We start from the raw sequence: 8,548 nt of genomic DNA on the forward strand, positions 1-8,548 counted from the left end.
ATATTGAATTGCGAGCCTATGTCCAATGAGACTTTAACTGTGGCAGTCTTGTAATTCCGAGTTGATTTAAAATGCATTACCAGTCCAGAACCATTTTATATGTTAATTTTTCAGTTACAGCGTTCCAGGAAACACTTTTTTCCCCTCTCATCAAAGACTTGGGCTGAGACAGAAAAAGTTCCTTATCTTTTCCTTTCGCTAGTGGTCATATTTTTCTATTACTATTTGAATAAAAGTGTAGCCCTCTGGAGTAACACACATGGGTCAAGACTTTGTTTCTTGCCCTCAGCGGCCATTGAAACACACTCTTCTTTTTTTTTTTCTTTTTAAGTTTTTCTGGCTAATAGTTTATTCAACACAAAATTATCCCCTCCAACATTACTGAGGTGGCTGACCACGTTAACGACCAAATCCGCCTCTAAACTGGAATTCGGTTGCTGACCCAGCCCCAGCCTCGGCTTTCTTGTCGCACCAGGGGGCACAGCGCTCCATCTCTAAGTGTCTCTGTTGGCTTCCCCTCTTGTGAGTCTGGCAGGTCGCTCACCCTCCAGACCTTTGGGCCAAGGCCTGCCAGCCTCAGGAGGACTGCGGTGCAGGGTGGCAGGCACAGCCTCAGGGGGAAGGCGGAGGTGATCCTGGAGATACTGGGTACCCTCATTGGTAAGGTACCAGTGGAAGTGTCTCCAGGAAAACTGTTCCTTCACGTAGCCTCGAGACTTGACAGACTGCATGGGTTTCATGATGTGAAGGTTGGGTCCATTCTTACCTGCCAGCTCTGGGTGCTTAGGCATATGGCCATCCTTTTTGGCCACCGTCATTCGCTCCTTAAAAAGGAGTTCATAAATGGCAATCTGGTTCTTCTTGGGCATCAACATCGCAGCGACTGCAGGGTCTGGGGCCGAGGCTGGAAAGGAAGGGGCATGCGCCGAAACCCACTCTTCTGAGCTGCAAAACTCTTCAGGGCAAAGATTCTTTGTAGGTTATCGCTCTTTTTTCAACGAGTCTTTATTTGAAGAGCTTATTTTCTCGAAAGAGTTCAACTATGCGTTTAAAGTAATTCTTAAATATAGCCTAACTAAAGCTTTGAGCAGTAGTGTTTTCAGGTTATTTAATCCATCATTTGGGCAGAAAGAAAGTCCATCTTTAAAAAGTTTCAATTAACAAGTTCTTATCAACTCATCCTACAAGCTTACTCTGTCCATTTTGAGCAGGATTAGTGCCTCTCCTGTGTTCTCTGCTAGCACCCAGTGTTTCTTTTTACTCTAATGTTCATTACATGGCATTGGCTGTTTAATTGTGTGCATATTCCAATAGAACATGACTTCCTGGAGGCAGGAACCTGGCTTCTTCATCTGAGAATTTTCAGTGCTGTGTACAGGGCAGAAGGGAGGGAAATACTGAAAACATGGGATTTGGACACACCAGAGAAGAAGCAGTTGCTGTGGACACAAAGTCCCTAAAAATTACACCCTCCTCCTGTGGCCTATTAATATGATAAGTACTGATTAAGCACAGATGATATATTTGGCATGCACACACCTGTGTGTCCTGTTGCTGCTAAAGTTAATTTTTCAGATGGCATTTTTTTTTTCCTTTTTTCCAGAACAGGTAGTGAGTAGTTCAGTTCATGGCCTATGAAGATCTGCCTTGATTTGACATTTACTGCCTTAGGTTTTGTAAAAGCATAGCATTTAGTTCCTAGTTCCTTTGTAATAGTGAGTTGTTCAAATATTGATCTCATTGTTGCTTTAGGAAATGGGTTGATATGCAAGAGTCATAGGAAACGTGTTCTAAGACCAGGACTTCTAGTTTTGCTGAGGACTTGAGCATAAGTTAATACTGTGAGGAGGGAAGAGGCCCAGGTTCTACACCTCACAGCAGGTGTTGCAGTTTTTGGAGCACAGCCAGTGTTGAGAATTACCCACTTGTTCAAGTTAAGATTGTCCGAAAGACACAGCCTTACTCTTCGGTTTCTCTTAATGTGGAATATCAATGAAGAACACTAATATACCATAAAATAAAACCATTCACCCTAGTAGAATTTATGCAGATTACACATTTAAAATTTTTTTCACAATACTTTTGAAATATTGAAATAAGACCAGTATTATGTATTTATGTTTTACTTAAATTTTAATATATATATTACCTAAGTATATATTAGGTATGAGTTATTAAGTTATAATGCAAACCATAATATTTGGAAATTTTATCCAGTAGATATCATTTTTAAAAAAGGAATTTATATACGACTTTCCTAGGGGATTACACCAAGGATATTATGATGTCGTTAATTCGTGTGACTTCCCTAGAATGCAGGAAGTAACCTGTGAGAAATCCCTTTTCTGGAGGAGACTTTTTGAGGTGGCTAACATTTCCTCTTTGCTTTAAGAAAAAGGTACACCTAAGCCATCAGAAGCAAAGTTAAAATCTGTCCAATTTTCAAAGAACAACATGGGACAGTTCTTCAGTGTGCAGAACTGTCTCTCCTACAGGACATTTAATGTCTCTGGCCACTAGGCACCAAGTGCCAGGATCTGTTCTCTCCAGCACATTTGACACTCTCTTTTCTTTCCTCTGTCTTTATAGGCATGCACAGGTCCACACTAACATAAAAACAGACATAAAACAAAGGTCCCCTTCATTTTTATCTCCACTGCACTTGAAATGGTAACTAGTAACTTTCTAATTTCCAAAGACCATGGCCTCTTCTGAGTCCCCATTCCTCTTGGTCTCAATGCAGTCCTTTGTAAGCCCTAAGCATTGTGTATTATTTCTAAGCATTGTTTATTATTATTGAACTATTATTTAGCTGTTGATTGTTGCCGACCTACTCATGTGTTTGTACTCTCTGTCAACTTCTCAAGAGCAAGGACCTTATACATTTTTATGACTTTTGCAATATTCAGGACAATTAAAAAATACTTAATCGGTTAGTTGAAGATTTTTTTTTTATAACTCATTACAGTGTTTTGATATTTATCCTGCAGGAAAGTTATTTTCTGTTTTAATCTTGAATTCCAAATGCTGACTCTCACAAATCTTTGTTTTGTGTGTGATAGAAATTTGTAGTTATTATTCTTAGCATATGTAAGTTTTGTGCAGGTCACGGGAGCCCAGGGATAGAAGTGATTTCATTCACAATAACAATTCTTAAATGCAGCTTTCGCAAGTGAAACCATTTGATCATCAGTTCTCAAACTGCTCCTCCTTTAAGACACTACTCATTTCTTTTTCTAGTGCAGGCTTTTCTGATGACTGCAGCCACAAAGATCTCTCCTTTTCCTGACCTTGCAGCATTCACTGTTTAACCTGGTTGTCTCTACTTCTTATCTCCTGCTTCCTGCTGCACCTCCCCTCATCACTGCTGCTCCTTCCACCAATACAGCTGTGGCCCAGGGGCCAGCAACCTCTCAAATCATGGAGCCAGTGAGTTCTTTTCACTTTTATCTGTGTTTTCTTCATTTATCCCACAATATTTACCTTTTGTCTATCTCTCCTTTGAAACGTCTCCTGTCTTAGATTTTGTCACATTATACCCATTGTACATTTCTAACATAGCAACAGAGTGAGATGGTTGGGAGTGAGGGATCTGCAGCCAGATTGTCTGGGTTTGAATCCTGGTTCTGCTAGTTATTAGTGGTGTGTCCTTGGGCAAGACATTCAACCTCTCTATGCCTCACTTTCTTTATCTGTAAAATGGGAATAATAGCAGATATTCTATATGGTTGTGAAGATGAGATGAATTAAAACCATTCAGAACATTGCCTAGAACAGTAAAAAGTGATCAAGAAATGTCAGCTCTGGTTGTTATTTTTCTGTCTTTTCTCAAGGTTTTTTGTGGGCTCTCTTCCTCCAATTTCTTCTTGGAGTTCTCCAAGTTTCTGTTCTAAGAAAAGCTTTTTTGCATTTGTAGGTACCCACTCCCTTGATCATCTTATCTATTCCCAGTGGCCTTAACTACTGTACCATATTATCAAAACCTTTCTCTCCAGCCCAGACCTCTGTTTCTGGAGCCCCAGATCTGTGTTTTCAACCCACCCTGGACACCAGTCATCACACCTCATTTTTTCCCTCTCCACCTCCCTTGTCCTTCCACTCTCCCCATCTTGATCAATGGTACCATCCACCTAGTTTCCCATGTTAGGAACCAAGGACTCACCTTAGAGTCCTCCTTGTCCTTATTCTCTGTTACATCTAGGTTAACACCAAGGCCTGTTCATTTTGCCCCGTTAATATCTCTTGAATTTATCTTTGCCCTCCCTATGGCATTGCTTTCATTCAAGCTCTCAGCATCTTTCACCAGAAAGATAGCAGTGGTCTCTTACCTGATTTCCCTGGCTTTGTTCTCTTTCCCCTTCCAACTCACCCTTCACCTGCTGCCACAGTAATCTCTTTAAATATAATTTGCGTCATATCCCTCCCCCACTTAAAAAGCCATACACTGACTTGAAGTTCACATTACTTAGTATGACACATTGAGGTGTGGAAAAAGTTTCCATCCTTCTCTCCTACCACCATCCCATATCCATCGTTCTCAATAGCCCTGGGAGTGCTTGTAGCTCTATAAACAGATCTTATCTTTTATGCTTCCATGTAGTTGTGCCTATTATTTCTTCTGCCTGAAATGTCTTCCCATTTCATGGTTTACTGGGTGAAAATCTACTGTCTACCTCAATGATTCTCAGCAGAGATCGCTGATGGCATTTGGAGTGGGACAATTCCTCATGCAGGATTGCTCTGGTGTTATAGGACACTTAGCATCCATGGTTCCTGGGTGTTGAATGCCAGTATCGGCTCCCTTCCTCCTCCTCCTCTTCCCCTACCTCACCAACTCAGTCATTATGAGAACCATAAAATCTGCCCATCCCCATGTCCAAAGTTTTCCTGGGTAGGAATGCCCCTAGTTAAAAACCACTACGTTCTTCAAAATTCAGCTTAGGCCTCTTCTGCTTGGAAAGCCATGCCTGGTACCTCAGCTGCTGACTGATTTGCATGTTTCTGCCTCTCTGTTGTCATTGAACCATGCACATATCTTGTATTTTCCTTATTTTCTTTTCACTGGGCTGGCAGTTCTTCTAGGTCAGCATTCATCTTTGCATTCCCAATGCCTGGTATATAATAGATACTCAGTAAATATTTACAAAATAAGTGAAAAGTACCCCTGGTATTTGTCTATTCCTTCAGGTTGTTACTTACCTATTTCCTATCTGTATATCCTTTCTTTTCAAATAGATTAAAAGGAACTTGAAGGAGGAGACCTATACCTGTTTTGTTTATTACCTAGTGCAAAGTATATACTAAGAAGTACTGAGTAAATGTGCTGAACTAACCTAAACACTTAGAGACTAGTCATATTTCTAAGGCTAAATCTTAGTTTCTTTAACATTTGCTTAAAGGTCATATTTCTAAATCTTAAAGAATGTTATTCTAGAATTCTTTCAGGTTTCACACTTCTGTCCATTAGTTTTATAGTATTGAATTCTGTATGGTAATTAACTATTCTTGATTAAGAATTTTAAAATTTTTATGGGGGAGGGGAAGTACTCTTTTGTTCCTATACAGACTATAGGAAGCCTGGGTGGGGATGGGGACATGGGAGGGTTGTCACATTCAGTCACTATTTGCTGCCTGAAACAGAGAGAAAGGGCATGGCAGGGGGTGACTTCTCCCCGAGAAGTCACATTCATTAACTTTTGAGGACCCCTCTCTGGCTAGAAACTCTTCCAAGTAGCAGGAGGATTTTCCATGTGCCTATGTCCCCGTAACCACTCTCTCGCCTCTACTTTCTTCTGTCTCTCCGGTCTGTTCAGCAGACTTTATGTCAGTCAGGGGAAAATACAACTTTAGGCAAGTTATTGCCCTATTTGAAACCCTTTAGTGGCTTCCTGCTGCCTCTAGAAGGGGTTTCAACTAGAAGAATGTGATTTTTCTCTTGTATGTCAAAACCTTAAATTAAGCCCATGACTCCACAAAACCAGTTTCATGACTTAGCAGTTACTTTGTTTTTACCTGTAAATAGTATTCCCTACCTTCTTTACTCACTTTACCCCCTAGGGTGGGTCTGAATTTCTTTTGATATTTAAAAAATTGAAATTCATCCTTAAAGGATAAAGCCTTGCTGCCACACAAAATAATCAAAACAACATGTCAAAAGCTGTGAAAGAAATTCTAAAAATGTTTTAAGTAATAGGAACATCATTGGAAAATATTCAAAACATAAAATAAGGAAAACCACCTACAGTAGCCACCACGTAAGAGAGAAAGCTGATGAGGATGGATAAATTCTAGAATGATTTTTAACTTTTATTTGTTTATTTTTTGTTTTGCTTTGTTTTTGTCTTTTAGCATGATTTTTTAAATTGAAATTTCTATTGAGATAATTGTAAATTCATACGGAGTTGTAAGAAACAATATAGAAATACTTTGTATATTCTGCCCAGGTTCTCCCAGTGGTAACATTTTATAAAACTATAATATTATTATCACAACCAGTATAGATGTTGGTACATTTTATTTATCTTCTTCAGGTTTCCCCAGTTTTGCTTATACTCACTAGTTTGTATGTGTTTTAAATTTCTATAATGTTTTGCCACCATGTATCGATAGCCAAGATACTGAACAGTTCCAAAATCACAAGGATCCCTTGCGTTGCCCTTTTGTAATTACAACCACCTCACTTTCTCCAAATGCTGTTTCCAACCCCTGGCAACCACTGATCTGTCCTCCATGTCTACAATTTTTTCATTTCAAAAATGTTACATAAATGGAATATACAGTTTGTAACCTTTTGGGATTATGCTGAGTGATATCAGCATGATTTCCTGAAATTTCATCCGTATTGTGTATATCAGTAGGTTGCTCCCTTTTATTGACAGGTAGTATACATTGCTGTGGTCTGTCTGTCTGTGTCTGTCTGTATGCACCAGAGTTTAACCATTAACTTGTTGAAGGACATCTGAGTTGATTTTGGTTTTTAGCTATTACAAAAAAGACCGCTATGAAAAATCATGTACAGGTTTTTATGTGACATAAATTTTTATTTCTCCAGGGGAAAATGCTTGTTAGTGCAATTGCTGGTTGGCAGTTGCTTGTTTAGTTTTTAAGAAACTGCCAAACTGTTTCCCATTTTGCATTTCCATCAGCAATATATGAGTAATCCAGTCTTTCTAACTCCTTTCCACCATTAGGTGATGCCACTATTTTTTGTTCTAGCCATTTTGAATGGTATGTACTGATATCTCGTTGTTTTTATTTGCATTTCCCCAAATGCTAAATATGTTGAATATGTTCCCATGTGTTTATTTGACATCTGTATTTCCTCTTTAGTGAAAGTCTGTTCATGTCTTCTGTCCATTTCCTAATTGGATTGTTTGAGAGTTCTTTGTATATTTTGAATACTAGTCCTTTGTTGGATATGTGGTTTGCAAGTATTTTCCCCCAGTCTGTAGAATGCCTTTTCATCCTCCTCACATGGGCTTTCACAGAGCAAAAGTTTTTAATTATGTCTAGGATGATTAAGAAGAAATAGTTCTTAGCCTTCTTAGGTCTAATGATTCCTTGAGAATCTGTTGAAAACTGTGAACTTTTGTCAGAAAAATGCACAGGCATGCAGAATTTTACATCTAATTTCATGGAGTTCATGGACTCTATAAAGTCCACTGATGGACCACACATTGTGAATTCATGACTTAACTAATATTGCATTAATTTCCAGCAATCCTGCATAATACTCCAGGGAGAGTTACTTTCGCCTCATCAAAAAGTGAGAAAACCTGTAGCTAACAAAATAAGAGCAAGTTTCTTAGCCAGGCTTTATCCAGGACCTAACTCAAGTGCCCTTTTCTTAGTAATACATTCCTTGGCTTCTCTGGGAGATGTTGCCAAATTGCTACTTTAAACTTTTGTAGGTTGAACAGCCATACCACAAAAAAATTTTTCTTATATATAGAATTCAGACTTTAAAGCATCAGCAAATGAATGAACTTTTGAGCTTTCACACCTGCCAACTGTTTTAGCACAATGTTTCTCTTGTCTGTGAGATTTATTGTTTTTCTTGCTCTAGCTTTATACAAATGAGTGGGAAGTAAGAAAATAGAAATGAGACACTGGTGAAGAACCACGAGTCTAATAAACCTGATACGATCATTAGCTGTGCCCAAGGAGATAATCGTCAGTATCGGCTGGGCCTTCTTTGAACTTGATGATGTATTTCATTATGAGGGAACAGCAAAAATAAAGCATGTGTAGGAAAAGCTGGAATATATGTTGTTGAAAATTCTGACTAAAAGGTATTGTGTAATTAGGGGTGTTATTGTAAGGTCTGTGGCTAAGAACCCTCAGCCCTTATAAGTCTGTTCACTTTTTTCACAGACATAGCGTGTGTTTTTTAAGGATGGATTATGTACTCATATAAATGTAGGAGGCCAGTGATGTTTGCTCCCTCTGGCTCACAAACTCATTGCTTCAAACTGTTGAACTTCTTGTGTCCCCAAAATAGCAGGCATCTGTGTCTGTCTTCATGCTGACCCCCCCCCCCCCCCCCCCT

The 8,548-nt window shown here is 39.1% G+C and overlaps 1 pseudogene; it reads right to left on the minus strand.

The window, feature by feature from the left end:
- Positions 1-378: 378 nt before the first annotated feature.
- LOC103602637 lies at positions 379-875 on the minus strand (annotated as a pseudogene).
- Between the last annotated feature and the right edge of the window lie 7,673 nt (positions 876-8,548).

This window comes from Galeopterus variegatus, unplaced genomic scaffold, assembly GCF_000696425.1.
Source record: "Galeopterus variegatus unplaced genomic scaffold, G_variegatus-3.0.2 Scaffold4239, whole genome shotgun sequence".
NCBI classification, from domain to species: Eukaryota; Metazoa; Chordata; class Mammalia; order Dermoptera; family Cynocephalidae; genus Galeopterus; species Galeopterus variegatus.